The 14,005-nt window shown below is 47.2% G+C and overlaps 2 non-coding genes across 2 annotated transcripts; one reads left to right on the top strand and one right to left on the bottom strand.

Annotated features, from left to right (window-relative positions):
- The first annotated feature begins 8,680 nt into the window (after positions 1-8,680).
- Positions 8,681-8,752, top strand: trnag-ucc (transfer RNA glycine (anticodon UCC)). Its single transcript has one exon. It is a non-coding gene; the product is annotated as a tRNA-Gly (tRNA).
- A 2,614-nt stretch (positions 8,753-11,366) lies between these two features.
- Positions 11,367-11,508, bottom strand: LOC148635128 (U4 spliceosomal RNA). Its single transcript, XR_015933431.1, has one exon. It is a non-coding gene; the product is annotated as a U4 spliceosomal RNA (small nuclear RNA).
- Positions 11,509-14,005: the final 2,497 nt, after the last annotated feature.

Below are 14,005 nucleotides of genomic sequence, written 5' to 3'. Positions count from 1 at the left end.
GTGATGGTTGGAACTGGCTACACGTCAGACACCCCTTTACATACGCGGCGATGTCTTGGCCCATGTGAGGCCAGAATGCCACCTGCTGGATAGTGTCGTATGTAGCCTTGATTCCCCGGTGACCCCCACAGGGTTCGTCATGAGCGTGTTGGATCATGACCCCCCGATGACAGTGGGGAACTACCCACTTTGGGACACCTTGTGCAACTGGTACACAAACCAACAACCCCTTTATAATTTTTAGGTTGTCTTTCACCTCTGCCAGCTCCTTCAGCTCCAGAGACTGGCTCAGCACCTGCTCCGAAAGAGGTTGACGCACTGGGTCAGCGATATGCTGATACATTTGCCCAATTGCTGGGTCCTGTTTCTGCATTTCCGCAAGATCGGTGTTAAAACCCTGTGACCCAAGCACTACAGATTGAGGGTCAGCTCCGACATCCTGTCTAGCCCTGCTTCGGGTGACCGCCTTGACCTCAGCCACGAATTCTGGGGGTAGCCATTCCTGCTGGAACTGCCAGGGTTCACCCTCTAAGGCGCCAGATTTGGCCAACCGGTCGGCCTCATCATTCCCGTCTTTGTCGGGTCCCTTCACCTGGGAGTGTCCCTTCACCTTCCTCCAGTAAACCATCATTCCAGCCTCGGTCGTGAGCTTGTCACTGGCCAGGAACAACTCTTTGTTCTTTACTTCCTTGCCCCGGGCATTTTTCATGCCGTTACCCTTCCAATACGGAACGTGAGACACGAAGCTATGTCGGGCGTAGTTCGAGTCACTACAGATGACAAACTGTTTAAGGCCATGTGTCAGGGCCTGCTGGAGGGTGATCAGCACCCCAGCTACTTCCGCATACTGACTAGTCTTTGGTCCTAGCTTATAGCGGGTCGGCCCACAGGGAGTATTGTCTTGCCAGACTACTCCTACCCCTGCTAGCACCTGCTGTTCGTGGCAACCGTCAACATAGGCCATGGGTAAGCCCTGGCCCACGTTCTCATCGTAGTACCGATGATTGTTCGGTAGCTCAGCAGCGGGAATTGTTTCTGGAGCTTCCATGTCAGTGTCACAGCCGTGACACACTTGGCCCAAAGCCAGGCCCTGTCCCAGGTACATTTTCTTGCTCTGTGCATAACGTACCTCTATCTCATAGCCTTGTAGGGCCATCATTCATGCCACAATCCTGCTATTTGACACCCTGCCCGCTTTCAGTCTCTGGCTATGCAGGAATGTCACAGGTTGGTGGCAGGTTTCGATGATGATCTTTTGTCCCCCAACATAACTACGGAAGTGTTCTACCGACCAGACCGTAGACAACAGGGCCTTCTCGCAGTCCAAGAACTTTTGCTCCACTGGGCTCAGGGCTCGACTGGCATATGCCACCACCCTTCGCTCTTGGTTATATTCCTGACTCAGAGCAGCCCCAAGGCAGTGCTCTGAGAACCCTGCTTCAAGGTAGAAGACCTTATTTTTGTCAGGGTAGGCCAAGCTCGGCGCACTACCGAGTCTGCGCTTCAGCTCCATCACAGCCTGTTCTGGGGAAGGCCCCCACTCAAAGGGCACGTCTTTCTGCAACAGCTTGTGGAGGGGCCTTGCTATTTCAGCGTAATCCTCAATGAACTGCTGGGAATAATTACATACTCCCAGAAAGCTGCGCAGTTCAGACAGGTTAGTGGGCGACTTCATATTCTGGATAGCTTGGACTCTGCTGGACTGTGGCTGTATGCCTTGGGCTCCAACCAACAGTCCCACGTACTCCACTTGGGTCCTACACCACTGTCCCTTAGCCAGGGACAGTTTGGCCCCTGCACAGGAGAGCTGGGTCAACACATGCCTGATCTCGGCCATGTGTTCTTCCCAGGTCTGACTCCTCATCAGAATATCGTCCAAATAGACCAGGTTGCCCCTGGCGGCTGCATGACTCATGGCTTTGTGCAGAAATATGTTGAACTCCGCTGGGGAGTTGGAATACCCAAAGGGGCATCGATTCCAGGTGAACTGCCTGTTTCCAAAGGAAAAGGCCAGTTTGTACTGGTCTGTTGGTTCTACCTTAAGGGTCCAGAACCCATTGGCCACATCCACTGTGGTGAAATATTTCGCTGTTGTCACCTTGAATAACTCCTGATCTAGGTAGATCATTGGCCATCGTGACAAAGGAACCTGTTTATTCAGCTGCCGGTAGTCAATGGTCAGACGCCATTTACCATTGGGTTTCAGCACCGGCCACAGTGGGGAGTTATAAGTGGAGTTACACTCCCTTATGATCTGACGCTCTAGTAGAGCATCCAACGTCTGCTTTATGGACTCGTATGCCGTGAGGGGAATGCGATACTGCCTGACATAGGTTGGGCGGGCGCCAGGGGCCGTTGGAATGCGCACTGTGTTCAAATCCGTCACCCCGCAGTCATAGGCGTCCCGTGCAAACACTTCCCGGAAATCCTGGAAATTCTGACGCAGCTGCTGACGCTGGCTTTCCGTTTCCAGGGCATCTGCCTTGCCAACCTGTTCCTGTACGTGCTCTAGGAACCCCCCTTTTGACGGCATGGCGGTATCCCGGGTCGTACTCTCGGCTGAGTGGTCCATCGGAACCTGCGTGTACTGTGTACACAACCATCTCATCCTTATCGCTAAGGTCCACCCTGCACACCTCCTGGTTGCAGAATCCCTCTATTGGCATAATTGCAATCATCCACCGGGGGTAGGTGTAGTACACCTGCTCGGTTCCCCCCTCCCTGGCCAAGGGACCAGGGAGCTGCCCCAGTACTGGGATGGCTAGTTCGAAATCATAGAAACCATTGTCAATTACCAGTCCCATGTCAGTGCGAGCAGGGATTTTGACATCTTGTTTTGCTATGTTCTGCACCAACAGGCAGGTGGCTCGGCCATTCCGTTCCAGTCTGGGGGTACAACAGACTGCTAGGTTCAGTCTGATAAACTGAGCTGATGGTTGGAAGAAAACCATCTCAGCGTCCATTCTCTGTCCCTTCTTTAGGACAAGGCGTACTGGAAACCCTGCTGTTGACGCAGGAACGATCAGGTCCGATTCGTTTACTACCTGGCAGGCCTGAGGAATCGTCTGACCTGACCGAATGTTCTCGGGGTCACCGCTTAGAGAGTGGACATCTGGGTCCACCCGTGTCCACAGCACACTGTTTACTGTGTCCAGCTGGGCGCCCAGTCGAACCAATAGGTACTTCCAATAGGAAGTAGTGAGCAAACTTCCTTTTTCCGATGGAGATGGAAGCTACACAGCTTCCTTTGCTCCAAATGGACCTATGAGATGGGGGTGCCCACCACAGAACCTGTGACTGCGTCACCAGGGTCACCTGACGGCTTCGCGACAGGTCCTCAAACAGACCTTCACTGATTATGGACTTCTCAGAGCTGAGGCTAAGAATTACATCATCAACCTGCACTTCTGCCACCTGGACCCCCTCCCACCACCATGGGGTGGTAGTCCTGGACCCCCTGAGGTACCAGGGTGCACAGAAAGGACTCCCATTCATTACCGGACAGGGAGATCCACTCTTCTTCAGGGATGAAAAGGGGGTGTGCTTTACCTGGCGGGTCAAGCAGCTGCTCGGAGCACTGCTCCTGTAGTTGGGAGACCGTGGGAGTGCTGGCCTGGGCAGGACTTCCCTGTAGTTTTGGAAAGCAAGAAGAGACATTTATTCTCGTCCAGAGGAACCAGGAGGAACCTCCAACTCAGCTATAGTGTTCAGTGGGCACTGTGTGATCACAGCATAACCACTGAATCCCCCTTTTTGCTGTGCAACAGGCTTAGGGTTTTTGACCTGAGCCCACAATTTTCCACGCTGGCAGTCCACCAGAGGCTCCAGCCTGTCAAGCAGGTCTTGGCCAATGAGTAGTGGCTCTGTTTTAAACCTAGAGATGTAAACAGGATGCACCACGTTCATTGGCCCGAACCTAAGTGCCACCCACACTCGGTGTGTGATCCTGGCATGATCCTGGGTATAGCTGGAAATATCTATCTTACACGGTTCTACCTTAAGTCTGATGCCTTTTCCTTTCGCTACTCGTTTGAGCTCGCTGAGTAGATCGGCTGACATCAAACTAATTTCAGCCCCAGTGTCAATCAGTGCTTCTCTATCTAAGACGTTTTCAAGAGAAACCTTGATATAAATACGCCTTGCTTTGCCTTTCTGGCTGAGATTCCCTAAGAATTGTAGGAAGCCTGCCTTTTCTTTGACTTCAGGGGCGGGGTCAGCGCCCAACTCAGAGTCACAGCCTTCTTCCAGGCAGGAACCCTCCCACCCAATCAGATAGACTGAGGGAGGGGCTTGGGACGGATCCCCGCCTCCTCCAGTGAGAAGGGGCGTGGTCCCCCTAAGCTCATTCACACTTCCGGCATTCGGTGCGGAAGGTTTACCCTGTCCTGATCTCTCAGGCAGGGCTTGTTCAAGCCTGGCCAGGCGGGCTGCAGTTGACTCCCTTCGTCCAGTCTTATGATAGGCTCTGCCTGAGCCCTTGCCTTCCCCGTAGCGCTCACGGCGGCTCTGACGCTTAGTGCGGTCCTGCCTGCCTATTTTGCGCCGGGGCTTAGCGAGCTCAGGAACCTCAGCTGCCTCGAGCTGAGGCGAGTCGTCAACCCTGCTGGCTTTAGTGGCGAACACGGCCGTTTTAGCAGGTTTTTGCTCTGAGGAAGCAGAGACTTCAGCTCCCCAGGCTTTTTGAGCCAACCTTCTAATGTCAGACATTTTCATCGCTTTTGCATCAGTGTGCATCACAATCATTTTCCTGACTGAGGGATGCAGATAAGCAATGAATAAACCTTTGAAATTCACGTTCTCTTCGCAACCCTCTTCATTCCGCCCTGCAAAATAAGTGCGCCTAAGCCTCTGATAATAGTCGCGAGGGGCTTCAGCTTTTTCGTGCTTAATATGGTGCACAGCGGCCACGGCAGCTATGGGATCGATAAAAGCCGAAAATTCTCCGATCATTGCCTGACACAGCTCCTCAAAGCTATTACAGACCTCCGGTCCTTGTCTAGACATCCACTCGTGGACCGCTCGGCTGGTAGTTTTCCTTACTAACATAGCCTTTTCCTGTTCGGACGCTTCGGGCATAAACTGCAAAGTATATCTCAGCTCATCGATGTAGGTCTCCACATTATTCCCTGACACTGACGGGTCAAACCTTTCTACATCTTTGGCTAACTGCCTCAGGGAGTGGAGGTTAATTTTTACGGTTTCTCCGCGGGCAGGGAGACGGCCGTGATCAGGAGCAGGGGGTTTATGCCTGATCTGACTCGCCCTTGCGTTTCGCGCAGGACTCGGCGATCTCCCCCATGCCGATCCGACCACAGACCCTGGCCGGGAGAAACCTCCTCCCGGCGCGCTGGGTGAGCGCTCCGGGCTGCTAGGTGGGCTGGCATGCAAGTGGGATCTAGTCTATTTTGCTTCCAGTACGGCAGCATCTGACTCCTTTTGCCTTTCCTGGCTGAGCTCATTTAAACTCTCAATTTCTTTTTCTTTTTCTTTCAAGCTCGCTTCCAGGTCTCTCCTAGCTACCTCAGCCGCAGTTTCTCTAGCAGACAAGTCATCTAATTTACCTAAAACTTCCCTGAGTCAGTCTTCACTTTCCTCATTTTTCACTCTCTTTTCTCTGATTATATCCAACAACTCAACTCGCTCCGCCTTATATCTTTCTAGCGTTCCCTGAAGCTTTTGAAACTTTGTCAGCTCGGACAAAGACAGTTCCAGCTGTTTAGCTAGATTTAAGGTGAAACTCGATAGGACCAGAACTGCTTTCACAGACCCTCCTGTGTTAAGCTGGTTCGCTACCTTAGCTACTAAATCTACTTGCAGCTTCTCAATATCATCAAAGTTCAACTTTTCGATACCACTCCAGTAACCAGGATTGTCGTCGCTAGAAATAGTACTTATAAGCGACTCCACTTCAGACATTTTAGCAGCCATTGTCATTACGTCTGTAGGGAAAACCGGTTCAGGGACGCCAAATATGTAATCATAGTGGCTCTCTGAAGGCACCAGTTCTGTAGGGTTTGGGCATTTACTGAGACAATTATTAATTGTAGCAGTAAATCACAAAGTTGATTCTTTTGATGGCTTTAGAATCCAACCATGCGATATAACTCAAACAACGCACACACACAGGTACTAATACACGAGGATACATTTATTAATACATAGAATATGCATATAAACCTAACAGATCTTATCGAGAGGGTTATCAGAATACAAAAGGTATATATTCAATCAGTTACAAAGTGTTACACATATCAAGAGGACATACGTTCAGTATATCATTCATTAAGACCGTTTCATAAATGAACTTGGTTACAACTTCTACATTAGATACTCAAAACAAGTACATAACTCTTAGGAATTAAATTGATATCAACTGGTTGGGATAACAATTGAATTCTCGAGCTGTAATGCATTGAAGTTGAATACTCATCCAATCTTTGGGGATTCAGATCTCCTGCGGACTCAAAGAAACAGTTGCAGGCTGTTGCTGTCCAATCCGCTCTCTCTGGCTCCGTGCCAGGCTGTGCTGTGCGGCTTGCGACGGTGCGCTGCTGATGCTCACTGTTGCCTTTAACTAGCAAAGTTTGTGCACAGGAGAAAAGATGACTGTGGGTCCCAGCAAGTCAGGAAGAGGACCGGTTCGTTCCTGATGAAGAGCTAGTTCTGAATAGTGATTCAGCTGTCCACAGTTCCGACCTGTTCACAAGGCCTGCTGCTGGTTACTCTCTGGCAACCTCCACTCTAGACTCTTAGAACAAAGGAAGGTTCTGGCACTCGGACATACTGGCCGTTCCATGGTTGTCCGGGCTGAGTCTCAGGATGGTCAGGAGGCGCGCTGCGAGAATGTCCTGCCCTTGGGATTCTCCTTTGAATTCCCTTTAGAATTGTTGAATCTGAATCTGAATCTGAATCTTGTTGAATCTTCCCTTCTGAATCTGAATCTCCAGGCTCTCTGTGTTGCCTGTTTTTACCTGGAGGAACTTCAGCTCATTGATTGGCTGAAAGTTCCATGGGCATCAGAGTCCCATGTGGGTTACTCGGCCCTACCAGTCCCTGATTGGTTGATCAAGGTGAGATATGAATCACTTACTCCTGACACTTAGTAATGCAGTCCAGATGTCCAACTGGCACTCCCTAGACAGATAGGCGCCAATGGATGACCATTGATCATGATAGCCAGGCTTAGCTAAGTGCATCCCCCTTTGGGAGCTGTCCTTATCAAAAGAAAACATCTTGCATGAATAGTTTCTCTGTGGCTGCACCACAGAGATGAACAGAGAAATGGGGCCTCATTTGGGAAGGCTCAGAACACTTAATTCTTTCTATTAATAAGCCTCACCGCTACACGTCAGAGAAACTTTAAGAGTATTACTTTTTTTTTTCTTTTTCCAAAATACAGTATGGAATCTAGACACCCGAGCAGATGGATTTCCAATCAGCACACGTTACACTAAACGCTAGAAAACAGGGGGATTTCTTTACGCAGTTATCAGCACACCCGGTATTCGCGTATAGAAGCCGCGGTGCTGTGCTGAACTTGAACTCACAGCAACATCAGTTATTCTGTGCGACTGATTCTCATTTCATTCTAAACTCGCCCACCCAGGGACGCCATTAAATGTAATGGTTTGATGGGTTTACTGAGACAATTATTTATTGTAGCAGTAATCACGAGGTTGTTAGTTGGGGCTTTTAGAAAATCAATCGTCAGAACAACTAACAACGCACACACAGGGGTTCAATACACTAGATACATTTATTAATATAAATTGTGCACCAAACATATACTAGTCTGCCTGGATACGAGTGGCAGACCTTACTGTGAGGGTTATCAATATACAAGGTATATAATCCCGAAGAGATGCAAACACAAAGAGATACACAACAGAGAATATATGTCAATATATATCGTTCGGTTACCAAATCGCTAATCAGTGTTATTACCCACTGTTACTCTAAACTCGGAAGTAAATACATTACTCATGAATTAAATTGATAACAACTCGTGTTGAGGTACAATTGAATTCTCGAGACACAATGTAGAACATGGGGTTTACTTATCCACTGTGTATGGATTTGGAATTTCCCGGCACGAACACCAAACCAGCTGACAGGCTCTGTTGCAGCCTCTGTTCCAGCGGTTGTCCAATGGGCGTTGTCCCGGCATCCTCTGGCTACCGGCCAACCAGTCAAGGTGCAGCTCGGAGTAGGACGGGCGGAGGAATCTGACTGCGGCGCGCAGGGCAGTCGTTGCTCCGAGGGGATCTACCAGCAGTCCGGCTGGCTGGTAGAAAGTCTCTATGCACAGAGTGTGACCGCGAGTCCTCACAAGTCACTCTTGTGCCTGGGAAGAAGCTGGTTCGTTCCCGGACCAGCACTGCTTCTGAATAAGCTATTCAGGTTGTCGACGAGGATCCAGCTGTAGGGTCCAACTGTCCAACACAAACACAATCTGTAGCGTTTAGCGTGACATAGTCTTGCAGGCATCGTGCTGTCTCACTGCAATACTATACCGCTGGAGGAAACAGTCCATCTGGCCATGAAACTCATTTGAACGTCTAGCTACAGCAACTAACAATATCATGATTTATTCAGGATTTGTGGAATCAGCACGTCCCGGAGACAGCTTCCGAAATCGTGAGCATTCTCTGGTGGTGTCCTGCAGGGCTTTTGCGGGTGTGCGTTGGTGGTATAGTGGTGAGCATAGCTGCCTTCCAAGCAGTTGACCCGGGTTCGATTCCCGGCCAACGCAGTGGCGATTGGTTCTAAATGCTGTCATGAGCCTTGGATTGTGACTAGCAAAGCGAAGCCTTTTGAAAGAGCTAAAGCACTGCAAAACGGAATTGAAGGAGAATCTTACAGGGGATTCTGAGCGTTGTCTGCATACACGCAGTCCGATACGGGTGCTGAAAGCTACTCTCAATGTCATGCTGCCTTTCCCCGGAGTAAATCTGTTACATTGAAAGAATGCTTCTGGCAGGTTCAAAAAGGGACCCTTGTTAATTGGAGAAATCAATGATTTCGAATGAATTCTGTATGCGTTAAAAGACAGCTATACACAGAAAACATGCAGGACACTGCTCATGATGTCTCAGTGCGTTTTTCCAAGCCATCTGACAAAGCCCGCCCACTGAAAACTGCAGCACATCGTGTAAAGACGTTCAACTTTGTAACTACTGCACGCACAGGAAGAACCAGGGAAAATCTGATCATGTTTCTCTATAACAACAATTAAAAAAAACATTATTTTACATATCACCTTATGTGCAATAAAATTTATGCGCAAAGAAATTTAAAATAGTCTTCTTTAGGTGTGAGGGTAGGAGTGGATCACAGCAGGCATAATTGGCAAATTAGGAAAACAAAGAACTGGACAGGCGAGACATTTATCCAGAGAGCGAGTGATCAGAAAAAGGAACAGCTGTTACACCCAGGTTTTACGCTCTCTCTCTGTTGAATGAATGAAAGCATTTTATTAAAAACGTTTGCATTTGTCTGGGTATTTACTTTGTAATCTGTGGTTTACATCTACTGTATTGTTTTGAGATGCCACTTTTAAAGGTGATATGTAAAATAAAGTTTTTTATTATTGTTATAGAGAAACATGATCAGATTTTCCCTGGTTCAGAAAAAAGACGATTAAAATCTGTAATCTTTTCACTTGTATGTCATCGGAAAATACAATCAGTTTCTGCTTTGTGTAAGGATGGTGTCAAAAAGTAATCTAAGTGGTGAGAAAGCTGTGCTCCTCAAAGCGCTTTACAGGATAAAAACAATAACAACAATGGTGGCTGGGCAAACGATTTTTTTTATAGAAATACAAAATGAGATACTGTATAATGATGTGCATGAACAAAGTTATACTGCAATTTTCCTTAGATACGCGATTAAAAAAAATAAAAAATTTTGAATCCCTGGCGGAACACATTCCATAAGAATCAGCGCTTTTATACAGTATATCGCCTTTAAACACATATATTTAAACACGTGTTTACGATTTAAATCAAAACGTGATTCAAATCAATATAAATGTTTATTTTGTAACGCATAGGTGACTATTCATTGTTATTAAAAAGACTTAAATTCGATCATGTTGTGATATTTAGAAATATAAATTTGTTTGGTGCGAGTGAGGTTTTATTTAATCTCTGACCCAGGGAAACGTTTAATTTTTTCAAAGAAATGTTTGTTAAAAAATAAAGTCATAGTTCCATGGGATTCAATCACAGACCATGTGACATGGAAGTCAGGAACCTAACCCACAGCACCACCAGTCGCATGCTGAGGGCTGAAAACTACAGAAACATTATCGACAATGTACAAATTTGATAAAGCTATAAAATAATGTAATTAGGCACAGAAGAAGTTTACAGCACAGTACAATAATAAATGCTGACCATGAGTTTAGAAGCATAAATTACCTTACACTCAATTTAAACACAAGCTGTCTTTAGCCCTCTAAGCTGGTTCATACAGAAATGTAGAGATCCAGGCTCAGAACACACAGCTTCATTAGCGAATACATATGCAGGACAAGTGGAGAAGACGTTTTACAGTGGATGGATTTTTAGAAACATCCCATCAGTGACATCACTGAAGTCAACTCCTAGGTAACTGTCGTGTGGATAGTTTCACAAGAATCAGACAAAGGTTTAAGCATCGCTTGTTCTAGATAAAACTGCAAAAAAAAAAAAACAACAACCCATAATGTACTTCTTTGCGGCTCTGTTTGCCCAAATCATATATTCACAACGTGAAATTAGAAAATAATATTACGTAACCAAAATTCGCAATATGGAAACAGAACCTGTGTAATTGTTGACAGATTATGTACTTGTAACATTTTTACAAGACGAACTACAACATTTAAAAAATGACTTGTATGTACTTGATATCTCTAATCAATCCACTGCACTGCATTAAAACAAAACGAAAACTAAAACGCCCTGGGCATACCGTTTCGCGCTTCTGTAAATCAAGTTAAAAATATCTCAAGACCGATACTGGTCATAATGAAACCATCTTTCGTGTATGTTTTCTTTAAAGTACCGAGACCAGCCATATACTGTATATATACCATATACAGTAAGTACAGACGTTTAAAAAGCTCCACTCATGCCGACGATGCAGCATGAAGAAGCGCAACCTAACGTTTGACAGACAAAAGCCGGGCGCCGCTACGAGCAATATGAAATCAAACTGACAGCACACGGCGTTTCTCGCTGACTCAAAAGTGATCTCGACAGACGCTGTTCTCTGCATAACGCTGAAAGAGCTAAAGAGCGTTTCTGTTGAGACGTAACAAGCTCGTTTCTTTCTACCATGATGTCACCATGACCAAATCTGTCTTTAAACACCTTGCTCAGTCTCTGACGACACTGTCAAAAATTGCTTTCGCCGATTGTATTGCAAACCGGCGGAAGCGGGGTATTGGGAAAAGTTTTCAACTAGCAATAATCGCGCCTCGGCTAAACCTCACAGGCTACGATACTGCCACTGCGCAAAGCTGACGGTTGCCAGGCAACCGCGGGGATCCTATGGAAATCGTTATCGATCGTCTCATGGCATGTCGTTGCGGTAACGCTTCATATTTGTCGTCTTCTTCTTCTTCTAGCTTGAGGTTTTGAAGAATTTCATGACAGACAAGGGCTCCGTTGGGAACAAAGGGCGTTGTGAGAAAACCGTTGCTTATTTTCAGCAGCAGAAATACAACCCTTTAAATACAAGATGACAGAACAATGACGAAGGGCGTGCCGGGAGGAACTCATGCACTACAGAGGAAAGGGGGTGGGCACGTACAGTTCACATTCAAGCCACAAGTACTCTTCTCGGATGTTGCATAAACAAATCCTAACGTCCTGAAAGCATTGCAGCATGTTTGTGTCCCACTTCCCGTGGTTGTACGACGACTGACACGAACGGACAAACACAATCTGTGGCGTTTAGCGTGACATAGTCTTGCAGGCATCGTGCTGTCTCACTGCAATACTATACCGCTGGAGGAAACAGCCCTGGTTCGATGAGCCTTGGAATGTGACTAGGAAAGTGAAGCCTTTTGAAAGAGGTAAAACACTGCTCAAAGGAACTGAGGGAGAATCTTACAGGGGATTCTGAGCGGTGTCTAAATAAATAAATTCTTCAGCGTCCGCGGATGGCATTTTGCAGCTGGAAACAGATGTCGACGCTTTTTGAACAGAGCACCAAAAAAGCGTCTTTTTTGAAGGTACAGGTATTGAGCATTGGTGGTTCAGTGGAAGAATTCTTGCCTGCCAAGTAAGAGGCTCGGGTTCGATTCCTGGCCAATGTAGTGGCTTTTGCATGCTCACCACTATACCACCAACACACGCCCACAGGATCCCAGCAGGACACCACCAGAGAATGCTCACGATTTCGGAAGCTGTCTCCGGGACGTTCTGATTCCACACATCCTGAATAAATCATGATATTGTTAGTTGCTGTAGCTAGACGTTCAAATGAGTTTCATGGCCAGATGGACTGTTTCCTCCAGCGGTATAGTATTGCAGTGAGACAGCACGATGCCTGCAAGACTATGTCACGCTAAACGCCACAGATTGTGTTTGTCCGAATTTGAACTTTCACAAAAGCATGCTAGCAGACAAATGCGCCTCAGAGGACTTAAGGCTGGCTTCAAGTTGGAATGATAAAGTCTCCCCGTCCGGTTAGGAAAAGGGAACTTTGTTAGACAGAAAGAAGGAAGTAACAATAACGGAGAATTGTGTGCAAGGATTTTAGAAGCTGCGCAGCCCTGCAGTTTCAATAGCCCTTTTATTCGTGTTAGATGCTGGAATTGCCTATTTTTGACGCTCTTACGAATGTGATGTCAACGAAAACAGAACAAAGCACAAAAAAACCCTCAAGTCCTGCAGTTGGATAGAATGCCGTTACACGTCCAAGCCGTATTTGACTTCATCCTACCATTGCAACACGGGGCGTATATGGAAACGAACACACGCTACGAATTGTCTCTAATCAGTCCCTACAGTTGTAAGGCGCCTGGAAGCATGCACCCCCATCATTAATCTTTGCGCATCTGTGCAAGGTAAACTCTGGAGCAGTCTTTGAAACGGCTCAAAGGAAACACGTGATTGATTCCATGTGCATCTGGGGTTCATTTCTTATTTACATTTAATTCAAGGGAAAGGCTTGGGTCAGTTTCAGACGGCCTCCAACAGCGAGATTCAAGCGCCCCACCTTCAGCCCAATCTGCGCCACCAGAACGCCAACGGCTCCTCTGCTCTCCGGGGTGCGGTTGTGACCCCGTAACCTAAAGTGTTGGTGGCAGACAAATGGAGACTAACAGGTGACATCCTAGGACATGACTACATTGTGACACTCGGTGGGGATGGTGACCATTGCTTGGAAAAGAGTGCGAGGCCCCTTTAGAAAAACATTTTGTTAACAGGCATTCTGCCTCAGCCTAAACACCTATAGCTTGAAAAGCGCATGCTATTAGACAGGCACCTCTGCAAGACCTTAAGAGTCTCTTAAACTAGTGATAGTAAGGTGTTCCCAATGGGCGATGTTCGGCTTTCAAATCATCTCTCCTTGGAAGCGCCGAGATGCAGCTGTTTAAGGCTTAGAAGCAGCTGACTGTTTCACTACCTAGCTGATCACTGTCAGTCAGGGAGCTCAGAGGTGAAAAGCCTGTCTGAGAGACAATTCGCCGTTGATCAGTTCAATATGTTCCGTACCAGCTCGGCGCACCTGAGATCATCTTGGTAGCCGTGTAGCTCAGATGAGCGAGAGCGTGTGTGTGTGTACCACCGTGATTGGATGCCGGTCCTTCTCAGGTCACAGTAAACCTTCTGCTGCCTAACTTCCCTTATTTTTGGGGATCCCTTTGAAAAAGCAAAGGAAAAAAAAACTGGCTCTTCATCAGCGTGATCAACCTCACCCAGTGTGGCGCAGTGGTCTAATGGCTAAGGCACTGGCACTCTAAGCCAGGGATTGTGGGTTCGAGTCCCATCTGGGTTGCTCCTGTCCC

The sequence above is a fragment of the Lepisosteus platostomus genome, unplaced genomic scaffold, assembly GCF_059453375.1.
Source record: "Lepisosteus platostomus isolate fLepPlt1 unplaced genomic scaffold, fLepPlt1.hap1 Scaffold_30_H1, whole genome shotgun sequence".
NCBI classification, from domain to species: Eukaryota; Metazoa; Chordata; class Actinopteri; order Semionotiformes; family Lepisosteidae; genus Lepisosteus; species Lepisosteus platostomus.
Note: the sequence above shows the minus strand (reverse complement) of the source record. Positions and strands in the feature narration are given on the sequence as shown.